This window comes from Crinia signifera, chromosome 11, assembly GCF_055691185.1.
Source record: "Crinia signifera chromosome 11, ASM5569118v1, whole genome shotgun sequence".
Classification (NCBI taxonomy): Eukaryota; Metazoa; Chordata; class Amphibia; order Anura; family Myobatrachidae; genus Crinia; species Crinia signifera.
In genome coordinates, this window is record NC_139227.1 from 75,726,920 (window position 1) to 75,741,539 (window position 14,620).

General features: G+C 49.2%; 1 protein-coding gene across 3 annotated transcripts in view; it reads right to left on the bottom strand.

The window, feature by feature from the left end:
- The window catches only part of LOC146045901 (uncharacterized), a 162,632-nt gene that overhangs the window by 64,290 nt on the left and 83,722 nt on the right, over positions 1–14,620 (bottom strand). Inside the window, exons 1-2 of one of the 3 annotated variants that reach the window (XR_014465668.1) lie at positions 4,844–5,009; positions 368–497 (exon numbers count right to left, since the gene is read on the bottom strand). The exons of 1 other annotated variant lie outside the window; for it this stretch is intronic. The gene's annotated coding sequence lies outside the window, so the exon portion shown is untranslated. Of the gene's footprint in view, positions 1–367; positions 498–4,843; positions 5,010–14,620 lie in introns of those variants that run through there. One more of the 3 variants, XR_014465667.1, reaches the window with a different exon arrangement.

The window sequence follows — 14,620 nt, forward strand, 5'->3', positions numbered from 1 at the left end:
TGAGAGATTCAGAAAGTGAGAGATTTGGTCAGAAATCTCCAGATTTTTTAAAGCGGCAATCATTTACACTGCTAAATCAAACTGATTTTGCAGTGTAAATGATTGCCGCTTTAAAAAAATATGGAGATTTCTTACCAACTCTCTCACTTTCTGATTCTCTCACCCTATGAGTCATCATGTTGGGCAATAGGACATGCTGCATGGTAATGGGGACAATCTGGGCACTGCCCCGACATGACAGAGAGGAAGTAAATATGTAGAAATACCTCGCTCTATCCTCCATATTAACCTTAGCATACAAACCCTACATATTAGAATAGAAATAATATACTCCCTACAATGTAACACTATAACAGTCTATCCTCACCTCTGGGGCAATGTAGCCTGGGGTTCCCCCGCGTCCGGTCGCTCCATGGATCTTACTCACAGCCAGACCAAAGACGGCTATTATGATGTGTCCGGCAGCACCAATCAGGATGTTTTCTGGTTTGATACCTCTGTAAAAGGGAAACAGTACATTTTCTTTACTAAGGACTTGTTTAAGCATAGACAGCACCTGATATACATTCTATGCATCATATAGATGTGTCCTTATACATTGAGCCTCAATATGCCATGTACCGTGAGTCGGCAGTCCCTGGGCAGCTCTGCTAATGTTGGGCATCTTTCTTTGCTGAAAATGCATCTCATATTGAGATAAAGCCACAGTCACACACAGAATATAGGCATCTCATTTTAATCAGCAGAAGCTGCATGTGTTTTCTATGTGCATAGTGATGTCAATAAGACACATTTTTATGGAAAACCTCAACAAAAAGATGCTCAGTGATACAGAGTCTCATCAGAGTATGTGGTGCAACTAGAAGGGCTGTTTAGCAATGATGTAGGAGGACACATCTGTAAGTGACTAATTGTGACTCTGGAATGTAGAAAATGCACCTCACAAAGGCCATTTGCACATTGCTGGTCCAAGGTGTTCTTCTAATATAGGAACAGTCCCCAGGACTAAAAGTCTTTATTTTTTTTTTCAAACTGTTTATTGAAAGGTTTTTGCAATAATACAATGTATAAACAATGGGAGGGAGGGTAGACAGAAGGAAAAGGGGGAAAGGCAGTGATACAGGGGTCCTCAAACTATTTTGCTCTGGGACCCCACCAGACAATAAAAATAATTACAGGAACCCAAAAAGTTACTGCAGAAGATCACATGACATGTGTAGTCAGCAGAGAGCACCTGCATGGCAGCATTGTGGAGGCACAAACTGATGGGAGGAGTCTAAAATAAACAATTCAACAGATTTTTCAGACTCCGTGAATCACTGACTGAGATTAGAAAAGTCATCAGCTTGATGGTCAGCAACATGGAGTCGCGACCCCATATCAAGAAGGTCGGGACCCACTTGGGGGTCAGGACCCACAGGTTGAGAACAACTGCAGTAGTACACAGTAAGACACTGTACCTCCATACACAATGAATATAACTAGTCCGCAATACTGGGCACCACTTCTGTGAAATAATCCTGATGGACACTTGATCTTCTATTCAGGTCGCTAGATATTGCGGACTATTTATATTCATTGTGTTTGGGGGTACAGCGCCAGTGATCACCATCTTTTTCTGTTTTCATTGTTTCTGTGGATGTGTGGTACATCCTTGGTGTTCACAGGCTGCAGTAGCCAGGGCACAGTCAATGGGCGGTATTCAATGAGCCTGATTCGCCATGTTTTTATGGCGAATTTGTGCTGTTTGGCGAATTTTTTACAAAAACGGTGAATCACCCTATTCAATGACCACATGGCGAATACATTTGAAGGTTTTTTTCGCCATGATTCACTGAGTAGCAATCGCTATCTTTTTATGGTGAAGTGGAATGTGAACTTTTAAAATAAAGTGTTTTGTTTTTTACATTTGGTGTAAAAAAATCAGGAATTTTATTCTGAGGAGGGGCATGCTATTTTTATTCATGTGCTGTAAGCACATGAATATATATTTAATTTTAAAAAAAATATATATTTTTTTTTTTACACAGCAGCCAGCAGGGGGCGCCGGAGCCGAGCATTACATATTCATATATTCACTGCACCCGATGTTACGATCAGGTATAGTGAATATACGCGGCCCCCTGCTGGCACCCTCGGGGGGGCAGCCTGTGCTGCCTGGCACCCGGGGAGCCCACCTGCCCCCCACAAACGTTCAGGGGCATGCAGAGAGACTTCCATCTCTCTGCCTGGCACCCTCCTCAGGCTCCCTGCGGCATTCGCCGCAGGAGCTCATATTCGCCTGTCAGGGGCAGCGAGCCCCTGACACGTTGAATACCGGAGCCCGCTGGCTCTGGAACGTGGCGAATGTGCAGCGAATCCTAAAAAGGATTCGCTGCACCTCGCAGGTATTCACATTGAATACCGCCCAATATCTTGTATCCATCATTTTGTGCACAGTGAGACATATGCTGAATCAGTCAGGTCGTATGAACATGAGATTGCCACAGTGTAGAAAACATCATCCAATTTAATTTTAAGACAAGCTCCATATCTTAAAAGGAGAGAGACCATCAAAAAACAAATGTTAGGGGTGGAGGGGCTTTATGATTGGCTAGCCAGGGGGCCCATGTTTCAGCGCATTACTTCCCATTATGTTATACATGAATTCCATATGATATGTGTCCCAAATAGCAGCGGTAACAGCTGCCCCTGACGGAACCATTTGGGATTTCCAAAGACGGGCTATTTTGCATTTCATTGCATTAAGAATTTGCCACATGAGTTTCATAGTGGGTTTTGCTATTTTTGGAATATTCCGAGGAAATAAAAAGAAAGAAGGGGAAAATGGAATGTCAACCTTAACTTCTGGATGGCTTTCCAGGCCGAGACTATTTTGGGGCAATCCCCAAAAAAATGGAGCAGCGTACCCTTAAGTCCACAACCTCTCCAGCACAAATCTGATGTGGTCGGAAAGGCTTTATTCAAACGAGTCGGGGGTAGAAACCAGCGTGTGTATTTTTTAACTAAATTTTGTTTGTGTTTAATAGAGGTGGTAGAGGATACTAGGTTCTGTCTAATCTGCCCCCCAAGTATTAGTCCCCAATTATATTTGTAGGTCCGTATCCCATGAGGTCTCGTGTGAAGCCAATGGGGTGAGTTATTGTATGTTTAAGCATATGGCGATCGATTGTGGAGGTGAGGCCCTTAGAGGAGGAGTGAAGGGAGCATAATGATTCTATGGTGGACTTCACCAAAGAGTTACGTGAGTGTAGTATTGTGGAGTGCAGGGCCGGATTGGGAACAGAAATCGGGCCTGGCATTTTGAGCACACAGGCCCACCTGCCGTGCGGGGGAAAGGGGGCGTGGTGTCATGGAAAGGAGGCATTACACATTATGAAACACACCGTAATGCCCATTACAGAATATAAAACAATCTGGACCCCACAGGCTGCTCCCCCTGTATAATAACAGGACACAACAGGCTGCTCCCCCTGTATTATATTAATAACTGCACCTCACAGGCTGATCCCCTGTATAATAACAGAACACAACAGGCTGCTCCCCCTGTATTATATTAATAACTGCACCTCACAGGCTGCTCCCCCTGTATAATAACAGGACACAACAGGCTGCTCCTCTTGTATTATATTAATAACTGGACCCCACAGGCTGATCCCCTGTATAATAACAGAACGCAACAGGTTGCTCCACCTGTATAATAATAATAATAACAACTGGACCCCACAGGCTGATCCCCTGTATAATAACAGGACCCCACAGGCTGCTCCCCCTGACTAATAAAGCCAGATTCCTAACAAAACAAAAATATCTTTAGCATCAGTTATCCGTGCATCATTTCTCATCCTGAGGGTGGGGTGGGGGAGAGTAGGGATGGCCATCGACCATCGATGATTCGAAATCATCAATGGTTCATGGCCGAATACTTTTGCCATCGATGGGAGAGAACCAGATGGTTTCACTCCATCGATGGAACAGCAAAACGATGTTTTTTGCATAGCTCCGCCCCCTGACACCCGCGAAGCCCCATCCCCATGTTTTGATTGGCCCACAGGCCAATCAATCAAACACAATGGATGACCATCGATATGTAAAAATATCGATGGTCATACATTGCATAGTTTAGCACTATCGATGGCCTGTTGCAGAATTACCATCGATGGCAACCATCGATGGCAATGGCAACGATGGCCATCCCTATGGGAGAGACAGAGAGGGGGTGGGAGAGACAGAGAGGGGGGGAGACAGAGAGGGGGGGTGGGGGAGACAGAGTGGGGGGGGGGAGAGATAGAGAGGGGGGGTGGGGGGGAGAGACAAAAGGGGGGGGGGTGAGAGAAGAGACTATAGAAAGACAGATGGACAGTGAGACAGACATGACAGAAACCGAGAGAGAGAAGGAGACGGGGGTAAATAAAATACACAATAACAATACTACAGATGGGTCACGGTCCATCTTTGCAGGGGATGGCGCTGGCGTCGCCAGCCGCCATCCCCCGCCAGCGCCATGGCGATCGTGAGAAGGGGACACGCGCGCACGAGAGGCGCGCACGCCCCCTTCCGACGGCGCTTCCAAACGTTTCCCCGGGTCCCCGCCGGCTTGCCGGCGGTAACCCGGGGTCCCCGCCGCCTGCCCGCATCCCCCCTAACCCCCCCCTAACCCCGTCCGTCTCCCTGAGGCGGAGACGGACAGGGTTTCCGCCACGCTAGCGACGGAGACTGAGACGCGCGTGCGCGTGAGACGCACGCGCGTCTCAGTCTCCTCGCTGGCGAGGCTGCTGGCGGGTCGCCAGCGCGTACGTTCTGGCGACCCGCCAGCAAGGATGTGCATAGGCACATACTGTACCTTCTACTGTATGATCCCAGCTCTGACCTGAATGTGATGTCTGGATTCAGGTCTCTCCCCCACGCTGTTGCCTGCTCCTGCCTCCGAGCTGCGTATCACTTCCTCTGTCACTTTTAGCTTTCACTTAGTTTGTGCTCAAATCAAGAGACACCTAGAGGCACCCAGCGGTACTGCAGGGAGCAGTGACACTGGCTGAGAGGAGAGGAGAACAGCAGCAGCTGTCTCGTGTACTCCGGCTGGCCAGCACATCCATCCTGTCAGAAGAGACTCAAATTCGGCCCACCTGGCCATCGGCCCTTCTGGCATTTTCCAGAAGTGCCAGATGGCCAGTCCAGCCCTGGTGGAGTGAACACTGAGAAGTTCTAGGTATTGAAAAAAAACAACTGAGAGGGGATATTGTATTTATCCTACAATTCCGTGAATGTCAGAAATGTACATAAAGGGGCAATATCAGTGAAATGTAAACCTTTAGAGAGCCAGTGCTTAAAATTTTGTTTGTCTTTACCCCCGGGAAAGGCCGGGTTATCCCAGAGGGGAGAGAGCGCGGGGGGAGAAGAAACTAACGCATGAGTATTGGACAGGGGACATTCCTTATCTGCAGACAACACTGTAATTCCACTGTCATTCCTTTTAGTATGTCCCCTCTAGTCGGGGATGTGCACCACCCCAGAGGCCTCTGGTTACGTGGTATCCGTAAGATTGAACCCATCTATGCATACCAAGCATATATTAACGTGCCAGAGGACAGCTTGGGAGAGATGAGCTGCATAAAGATATAATTTAACATTTGGCACGCCTAAACCCCCATCTATGGTTCTGTTACATAAAGTCTAATTAACTAGTTAATATGTGTGGGGGGATTATTACTGGGAGGGCTTGGAAGAGATACAGTAAATGTGGCAAAATGTTAATTTTCAAGGTGTTTGCATGACCCATCCATGAGATAAATTGTTTTGACCATTTATGAATATCACCCAAAATATTACTTAGGGTAGTTAGCGGACTACAATTGAGCGCACCGCTATAATACTTCCTGCTTCGCCTCATTAACGAGGTGAAGCAGGAAGGGACATCGACAAGATGTATTAACATCTTGTCTGCCAAAGCGGGGGAGAGCAAACTCCCACCTCCGGTGATGTCCCTTCCTGGAGACAGCGCATCAGTTTTACATCTCCTTCCTGCCGGTCGCCTGGACTGGGCATGCGCGGAATCTCGCTACTCACACGAGATCTCCAGCGCAGCCCAGAGCGTACAGCAGGGACAGCGTTGAGATAGGGCTTCGGCAGCCTGCTACTGGCGAAGCCGATAACAGCAGCGGGCGGAACGCTCAGCGATGCTGACCGTTCATACATTTGGCCTGCTATCATTTTGATAGCAGCGCCGATATGGACAGGGGTGCATGCCGGCTCCTTCATACATGGGGGGGGGGAAGAGGTATCAGTGCACATAACGTGCGCCGGTACCCCTTCTCCCCCATAACGCACCGTCATACATCTGCCCCATTGTAGGATTACCATCACCTGTGTTGAACAGGTTATTTGCTAAAAAAGTTCTTTCAACAGAGATGATGGTAATCATACCTTATGAGGGAAGTGCAGGAGCAGTGCATTTTGTGTGTCCCTCCTGGGGAGGGTCATGTTGGGAGGTATTGCTACTTTCAATACAAACTATATAGATTTATAATTAAACCTATACATGTAATCCCATATTGCGAGCAGCTATGGCATAAGACATATCCCTTTTTGTTTCAGGGTGCAATGGACCCTTCCAGTCATTGTGTTTGGGAATAAATCTCTCCACACAGGGGGCCTGATTCAGACCTGATCTTACAGCTGCGAATGTGCACCGACCAGCGATCAGTTAAGGTGCCGCCCCCCCACTTGAGTGTAATCCTGCATTTTCAATTAATGTCCTCGCTCTGTGAATGGATGTGTATGGCTGCAAATCCATTCACACCCATGCAAATGAGTTCAAATTCCATTGCAAGCTGCTCCCCATCGCAGGTGCTGCGTAACCGGCGACTTACTTGCCGCTGTGATGGAAAACGGCATATCCTGGCTGGAGCTGACGTCACACACACTCCCCTAACAGGCTTTGCCACGCCTAGTGTTATCTTAGTAATGTATGCTTTTACCTGTCACTCGTAGGAGTTCATTGCTGGCTGGCGCATTTCGGCCTATACGCAGTTCATTGATAATCAGCCGACATGTACATTTACAGCCCTGCGATCAGGTCTGAATGTGGCCCTGGGACATATCTGGGTATATATCGATAGAGCGGCATCTGGACGTCTTCCTGATGGCAGGGTACTGGGTGTCTCACTAATATTGGGGGGAGGTGGCTGGGGTCTCACTAATAGATGAATAAAGAGACTGAGTTCTCGCCAATAAAGACTGAGGTGCTGAGAACTCACTAATGCAGGGGGAACCCTTAGTATTGCTTTCCTTGCAAAATCTCAGCTGTTCCTCATCCCACTTTTACTTGTACTGTAGAGAGATTGCATGTGTGTACACTGGCGGCCACTAGATGGCAGTACTGTTATGTTGTATTTTGTTGGATCGGTAACTAGTAGATTATACAGTATATGTAATTTTGCTTTGTTTTAAGTTCTAAGTCTCGGGCAGATCCAAGCCCTGTATTGGATGTCGGAAGTTCGAGTGGGCGTGGTTATCTGAGAACAGATCCCTCTCATCTACACCATTTTTATGCATCATGCATACCTCCCAATCGTAATTCTCTGCATGGCCCTTCTATGCCTCCCAGCTTTCATTGGTGACTCAGTGGAACTTTCACGGGCGACACAGCCGTGCGCCCCATTTTGCCACTGCTGCCCCTCTGCCTGCGGGGAATAGACGATGTGTACATGCGTGACAAGCGTATGGCAACAGGGTCTCCCAACTGCCCCACCCTTGCCGCGGGGAGAGTTGGGAGCTATGTTTACATTATTAGTAACATAACCCCTATAACCCCACCCTATAGCTCACATTATGTGCATCAGATTAGCGAAGCAGGAAGCGTAATATCCACATGACAAGTGCAGGTAGAATACATCTACCCCAGAGTTCGTTGTACTATGACTTGTGTCTTATGCAGTTCTTCTGGCTTTCCTGTATAAAAATAAATAGTAAAACTGTACACTGTAAAACATTTTGTGTTCTGATTTTTTTTGGCCTCAAAAACCATTTGAACTCTGCATTTACCCATAAATACGGTACAGGAAAATGCTTGGTAGTATTTGGCGGATATTGGATCTCAGCTGATTATACAACATGGCTGGCCCCAAATGTCAAATCTCTTCTGTCTCTCATTTCTGCACTATCCAGGAGAGCATCATATGTAACAGCCCAGTGACAGAGAGCGTAGGGGAAATGTTATTAGTATAATATTTGTATTATTTATTAACAGTTTCTTATATTGCGCTCGCCTCAGCTATTCCACAGCACTATACAGAGAATATTTGAACAATCACATCAGTCCCTGCCCCAGTGGAGCTGGGGCACATGTACAGGCACACAGACATTCTAGGGTTCATTTTGTTAGGAGCCAAATTAATCTACGAGTATAGTTTTGGATTGTGGGAGGAAACTGGAGTACCCGGAGGAAACCCACACAAGTACGGGGAAAATATACAAACTCTGCACAGTTAGGGCCATGGTGGGAATCGAACCCAAGATCTCAGTGCTGTGAGGCAGTAATGCTAACCATTACACCATCCATACTTCCCAATAATATTCTATGGACCTTATTCTGGTCCATAGAGTATTCACCTCTCGTCAGCTGCCGGCCCACGGCAGCCACGTCACTGCCTAATTTCCATGGGAACGCTCAGTGTTTTCATGGGAATACCCATGAAACGCTGGGCGTTCCCAGGGGCGCGTCCACCCACCCGCACTGGCGGGTGGAAACGAGATGGTTTGCCGTGCCCGCTCACACCCGGCGTCTGCACATGCGAAAGTATGGGTGAGCGATGGGATTAGAATCAGGCCCTATATGTGTTGGCAGTGCTATAATGAGTGGGTGTGTTGGCATTATTATATATCAGCATGTGCATGTGTAGTAATGTGCCCCGGTGCTGGGACAGCATCCATGCTCCCAGCACCAGAGCACCAGTTTGTAATTGGGGCCTTTTTGCCTGCCAATGAAAGCCGCCGCTGCCGGCATTTGAACAATGGCGCCATTCGGGAGCCAATCACGGCTCCCAAATCGTTTTCCAATCGGACCCGCCCCCGCCGTCCGTACTCGGACAGACCCCCCACCCTCTGACGGCGCCGGGAGGTGAAGGAGGAAGCAGAGCCCATGCCGGAGGAGCGCAGGAGCGCCCCGGCTGAAGACAGACGCCACTGGAGGAAGCAGAAGACAGCAGCGAGGAGAACAGCTCCGGCGGCCGCTGAAGAGGCCAGAAGACGCCGGGATCAAGAAAGAAGATCTCCGGCACCTTCTGCAAGAGGAGAAGAAGCAGCGCCGCCACTGGCCAGGACAGGCCAGCGGCAGAAGAAAGAAGATGGCGGCCGCCTATGGAGAGGCCAGCGGGGGTGGCAAGCAAAAGAGCGGCCTCTCCCCCTCTGTGGCCTATCCTAACAGCAAGTAGAGGCAGCTCTTGGGCCACCGGGTGTTCGGCACTAGGCTCGTGGGCATAGTCAGGCCCCCTTGGCCTGTGGGCATTATAGTCTGGCCCTCTCACCCGGGGGCATTTAATTGTTTGATCATTTAGTTGGGCCCTCCTGGCCCAAGGACCCCACCGGTGGCCCCAATTAGGTCGGGCATAGGCCCGTGGCCCCCATAGCCGGGTGCTAGGCTCAAGCAATGTTCCCTCTAATTTTACGAGGGCTGTGTGCGGCTAAAGATTTTGGCTGTGCAACTTTGGAATGAAATTTACATTTTTTGTGCGTCACTTATATATAACTGGAAAATGACATTCAGCATTTGTGTTAACTTTACTTCAAAATGATATTAAACATTTAAACATTCAAAATACAGTACACAATGTAGTTAATGGGTGAAACACACATTAATTGAGTCCACAAGTGCAAAAAGGGAACACTGCTGCTTTGTGCGCTCAGTTGTAATGTCTGTGCGCACCCTCGTCAAGGTGTGTGCGCGCACACTTGCGCACAGCTTAGAGGGAACACTGGGCCCAAGGACCCTATAGCTGGGCACTAGGCCCAGGGGCTAATTGAGTCAGGCCCCAGGCAGGCCTCTAGTCCTGTGCTCAGTCAGGTCCTAGGCCTGTGGTCACAGACAGGCACTAGGCCTGAGCCACAATTAGGAGTGATTGAATTATAGATTCACTGGTGTAATTGTTTAGTCAGGCTCTAGGCCTGCGCAATCGCTTCAGGCCTGTCAGCCACTTTAGGCCTGCGTCTTCACTTCCCTGAAGTGTCCTGCCTCTGGGAACAGTCGGCTCAGCGGCAGCTCTACCCGGGGTCAGGATTGAGTAGGGAAAAGCAAACGGCTGTTCCCTTCACATTACCGCGAAAGGCCGTTCGTGAGTAGGGACGCTTCTAGGTAAGGGGAGGGTGATAAGTAAATTCCCACTGATTGTATTCCGTGTTGCTTAATGTTATTGTCTATGTGTTTTTGACTGTTTTGCATATTAGTTAATTGTTTGAGTGATTAGATACCTGCAGCTTCAATGTAATGTTGTTAAGGGAGCATAGGTCAGTTAGCTCTGTGTTAGGGAAAGTTATAGGATAGGGAGGTTGTGTTTCACCTACAGGTGCTGGAGAGAGCCTGCCAGGGTGACAAGAGCCTGGGTGTGAGTAGTCTTTACATTTGTCTGTCTCCCCTTCCCTTACGTACCGGCTTAGGGACTGCACACGGACGTGGGAGTCCCCTATCTAAACACCTTGGTGCGCACACGCCTATAGGTGAAAATGGGTGGCTGAGGCTCCGACCAATGATGACCATTCAACCAGCCAGTGAAGGTCGCGGCCACCCATAATCCCCTCAACATTCAACTCCCTGTGAGTTGAATTGTGGAGCCTTCTTAACCACCCTTTTGTGTCAGGTCTGGGGTCTGTTGTGTTCCCGACTCTGACCGTGGTGGACCAGTGGAGGGCGCTGAGTACCGGAAGGCTGGAGGCCTGATGTATGACATGCACAGGGGCAAGACCTTGCGTACCAGAGTGTTGACGGAGACCAAAAGCAGAGGTGCGGAGTCTAACCTGCCAGCGGTATTCACCAGGGACCCCCGCAAGGGGATATGGACTTAGCTGTGTCTGACAGGCAGGTCGCGGCCCCCTGCCCTGGCCCTCTGGACGTAGGCTGGGACTGGAGCTGTGAGTATCGGAGATGACTGTAAGCAATGACACTGGAGACACTGGCAGGTGGAACAGTCTCTAGATGGCACAGTGTGAAAGTGTCAACACAGATGTCGACAGCGAGGTCGTCGGGATCACTCAACTGCAAGATGGTGACTGCAGGAGGCTTCTGGAGATGGTATGCCAGGTGAGTATGATTAGCAGGAATCAGTTACTCGACTGCAGAGTGGATTAGCAGGAGTCTTCTGGGGATGACAAACCAGGTAGTAGCTGCAGGTACTGCGAGAGGTACACGGGGAATCCGGATATCCAGGAGCCTTGGAGACAGCTGAACTCAGGAGGTACTGGGAACAGATGAACACAAGTTCAAGGCAATGACTGAGGATTAGAGGCCGGAATATATCCCCCCTGCTGGGTGCTGATTGGCCAGCTGCAGCAGCACCAATTAGTACAGGGAAAGACTGAGCATACCTGAGAGGTATGCAGGTGTGTGGGTCAGAGGATACCCTGGCTAAGCAGCGGGATTGGACCTTCTGGTCAGCTGAGCGCATGTGTCATGGCGGCGCCCATGTCGCGCGGATTCCAGAGTGCCGGCATGTCGATTACACGGGTCAGCACCAGCCAAACATGGGACATCTCGCCAGGCACTGACACCGACCAGAGGCCTTACTCTCAACACTAACCACCGGGAAGGTAATGGACGCGGTCTCAGACGGGACTGAGACCCACGGTTTGTGACATTTTGTTCCTGACAGTATGGCAAGGAATACCGGGAGAGGAATCCATCGTGTCCAGGTGCCGGAGTTTCCAGGACCGTGATTTGACACGGCCTGAAGGTGAGAGGGTGCGGCGCCAGGTAAGTGGTCCGGAGACACCTGCAGGGCAGCAGGCACCACACCACACTGCCCCAGCACCCCTCTCACACATGTGCCAATCCCCCCCCCCCACAATAAAGTGATTTAACTCCCACTGGGCAACGATCATAAAATCCCCCTTGACAATAAGCATGTAATCCCCCCGGGCAACAAGCATGGAACCACCTATGGCAACGAGCATGGAACCCCCTATGGCAATGAACATGTTTTCCCCCTTGGCAACAAGCATGTAATCCCCCTGGGCAGCGAGCAGGGAACCGCTGGCAATGATGTTGTAGGTAAGCAGCATTTATGTGCCTAACAATATGATTCACTTTTTGCAAGGTTAGACCTTCCCTAAACTGTGCTAATTGTAGCTTAAATCTCATCAAATGATTCTGTCATGACACAGTGGGACTGCAAATCTATAATAATGCTGCACTGTCCTTAATTTGTTTGGAGATGCGCACTGGCAGTGTCTATTCTGCTACTTGCATACAAAGATGCACCACCCGTTGTGCCACTGAACATCTTGTTACTCATAATGTCTCCAGAACATAGGATCTTATTCAGGTTCACTCAGGGCCCCATGCATGTTCGTGCAGGGGAGCGATGCTGAGTGACTGCGCATGTGCTGTTATGTGCGAGTGGGCACAACAAACTACTTGTTTGCACCTATCAGTACGGGCGTGGGCGGCAGCGAGGGGCTGTGCCCATGGTAATGCCCAGTGTTTAATGAGTGCTCCAATGGTGATTTCCCAATGACGCGAAAATGCTTATTAACCAGGAAGAACACAGGATGGAAGGCAACACGGGGTTAAAGCAGCAAGTACCTGTATGACTATAGTGTAACAGATCAGGTGATGTGCGCTATCTGGGTCACACCCTCCAATATACTCAGTGATGGCAGTAGAATGTGCACAGGGGGCTGGTGTTGGTGATGCAGTGGTAATGGCAGCCTCTATGATGTGTCTGTAGAAGGAGACATGTCTTTGTCTCATGAACAACGGAGATGAAAGCCATACAGACAAGTCTCACATGCACAGTATTGTACCAGGCTACCAGCATTTGCTGTGATATCAGAACACCTCCGTCACTATGGGATGGAATCCTGGGGACACTGCTGGAGAAGATAGCGCTGAAACACAAACCGCCTCTATTTCTAGGGTCGCCAGATACATATTGCTGCCATAAAATAACTGATGGCAGCTTATATTCAGGAAATAAATATCTACAAATTGGATGGATGGCTATGACTATATGTGCCTTATTCTGGTTCACTCGCAAAAGGAAATTCTCTCTCTAATGGACGAAACCATGCTACACTGCAGCTGATCCATACACAAACTGGTACAACAAGGATCAGCCATAATTATGAACACAGAATACAGATCATTTACAACGCTGCCGTATTCTCCGGATTCATATTTTCCGATGGTGAAAGGATTCGTATTTGGCTGCCAGCAGCAAAATACAGATGTGGCTGAAGCATCGCACGGATCAGTCAGATCTGTGCTATGCTTCTCTGTGTAAAAATAAATAAATAAATAAAAATCATTTAAAAAAGGATGTGAAGTCCCCTCTCCCAAGTATATCAATCCCTGGGTGCATCTCCTGGTCCGGTCCTGGTTCCCAAAGTGCAGGGGACAAAAGGAGAAGGAGTCCCCCATATTTTAGAAACCAGTGCCGGGCTCAAACAGCCAGTGCTGTCATGTCACAGCCTGCCCCAAGCAGGGAACGCCACGCCGGCTTTCCCAGGGGAACACCCAGCGTTTTCATGGGGACGCCCATAAAATGCTGGATGTTCCCCCTTCAACCGCTGCCCTCTCTCCCCTACCTGTGCGAATGTCACATCACATTGACTGTGATACTCGCCGAAGGCGTTCCACAGGGAGTCTGCACATGTCAAATATGTGCATGTGCAGACCCCCTAACATCGGAACGAAGCCTAATTAGGCCCCTTCTGAGCCATACTGAATCACCCCCATAGAGCCTGATTCAGACCAAGTCGCAATTGTCCCAAAATCTCAGATCCCGATTTTTGGACAAATGCGTATGCGCACACTCGCCAGTATGAAAACACAAACTGATCACTGAGCTCTGACGGGGTCGGCAACAAGACACAGGAGCAGGGGGTGTGGTATGTGACTCCGACAGTCGGGATCCCGACAGTCATTATCCCGACGTCGGGATCTCGACTGCCTGGAGTCAGACAGCATGGCGAGCGCAAAAAAAAAGCCCCGCTGAGCTCGCCACGCTGCGGGCACGGTGGCTCGCTACGCGAGCCACCTATTCTATTCTCCCTCTATGGGGGTCATAGACGGGCGGGTGGGGATGGGTGGAGCAGGGGGCAGAGTAATGGGCCCTACACATGTAGTGACCCGCTGATCGATGCTAGCTTGCTCAGAACGCTCAGCATGATCATTCAGCACACAGCAATTTGCCAGCAATGTGTGCTGAGCGATCTGTCAGGGGTAGTGTTCTCTGGAGAGAACACTGTCTCCGACCGATTAATAACCTACATGCCGGTTATTGATCAGCGCCAGATTAAAACCCGCAGGGCCGCACATTTAGATCATACTTGGCTACTTTTCAAAACTAGATTCAGGGAGATTGTAGTTGGTAGTAGAATTTTGCACAGCGCTCCATTGAGGGGGCGTGTC